This window comes from Geospiza fortis, unplaced genomic scaffold (assembly GCF_000277835.1).
Source record: "Geospiza fortis unplaced genomic scaffold, GeoFor_1.0 scaffold26, whole genome shotgun sequence".
In the NCBI taxonomy this organism is placed as follows: Eukaryota; Metazoa; Chordata; class Aves; order Passeriformes; family Thraupidae; genus Geospiza; species Geospiza fortis.
The window spans coordinates 359,356-361,020 of record NW_005054425.1 but is presented as its reverse complement, the minus strand read 5'-3'; positions in this window follow the sequence as shown (position 1 = coordinate 361,020).

The following is a 1,665-nucleotide window of genomic DNA, read 5'->3' as shown; positions in this document are numbered from 1 at the left end:
GTTTTGACCGAGGATAAACCCGCCGTTCCTTGGTCAGGTCGCCCGAGGGTCCCATGAGACCTGGGAGGCTCAAGATCTGCGGCTCCGTGCAGGAGGAACGGCAGAGGAGGGAGGAGGGATGGAGGAGGGATGGAGGAGGGATGCAGGAGGGATGGAGGAGGGATGCAGGAGGGATGCAGGAGGGATGCAGGAGGGATGCAGGAGGGATGCAGGAGGCATCAGCCACCGCAGCTGGACGGGAGAGGGCACCAACAGCTCGGTTATCCACAGCCGAGTCCGGATTTAGGGACGCACACCTCAAGCCAGAGCCCCAAAGCATCTCAGACCCCTCTGAATTCCCCTTTTTAGGGGGAACCTGCCCTTCTCCCCCAGGATCCAGGCGGGGGTGGCCTGGCGGCTGAGAGGGGGGACCAGGATTTGGAAACCTGGGGTGTTTCCCTTGTATCCAGATCCAGTTCTCCAGCAGAATTGATCCCAGCTATTTATTTCCGACCCCCCCATGGGAGAAAATCTCGAGGTTTGTTTTTTCCCGCGGCGTAATGACCCCAACAGGTGCTTTTCCTGCCTGACGGCCGAAAATAGCTCCCAGGGTTTGGCTCTCTGCGGTTCCTGCTCCAGTCCCAGTCCCAGTTCCCTCATTCATCCTTTGGGCCAAAACATCCTAATCCGGGAAGGGGAGGCTCCAGGAAAGTGGAGGGACTCCCCGGAAACACTTTCCTTTGCGTTTTCCTGCTCATTTGTGGATGAAATTGTCCTGGAGAAGGAATTTTTAGCCTCAGCTGAAGCAGACACATTTGCCCTCCAAATCTGTTTTGGGGAGCAGCTGGCTTTCATCCCATAGGGAGGGACAGGAGTGTAATTTGAGGGGTTCCCTCAATTTATTCTGCAGCAGAAATATAAAATAATATGAATAATATTAATAATAAACAATCGGACATAAAATAGTAATAGTAATAGTAATAGTAATAGTAATAATAATAATAATAATAATTTATTTTTCTATTTATTCTCTTTCTCCTCTGTCCCTCACGGGATGCTCTTTCCCAGTGCCCGTGTCCCATCTGGTCCCTTTGGCTCCATGGATTTAATTGCCTTTGGGAAGTGCAGTGGCTGGGGTAGGGGGGAGCCCTTCAGGCACCAGAGTTCATGTGGGTCTCTGCCCTTTCAAAAGCATTTATTTAGGGATGTGAAACTGGGAGCCCCAGTTGCCCTGGGGATGGGGAGGTCCCTTGTCCTCAGCAGGGGGACCCTGGGCTTCTTTCCCAGTTTCCCAGTTTCCAGTGCCTGGGTGCCTTTTAATCCCAGGGGGTCCCCAGAGGTGCAACATCCCAGCTCGCGGCCCCCTGGAATGTTTTGGGAAGGGTGAGCTGCTGTGGGTGTCATGGGCACACATCGGGGGGCTCCTTCCCTGCTCCATCCCCACCCGCCCAGTCCGGATGGAGGGGATGGACATGGATGGCAAACACTGCTCCGGCCAAGGCTGTTCGTGGGAAGGGCTGCTTCTGCGGTGAGGAGAGGAAATTTGGGGTTGCTGCCTTCACAACGCCTGACTGGGTCTCTGCCTGTCAGCCTGGTGCTTCTCCCACCTTTCCCAGCAAAGGATATGCGGTGCCCGCATCCCCCCCGGCCCAGCCCCTGCTCCCCCAGAGCTCAGAGACAGCTGGG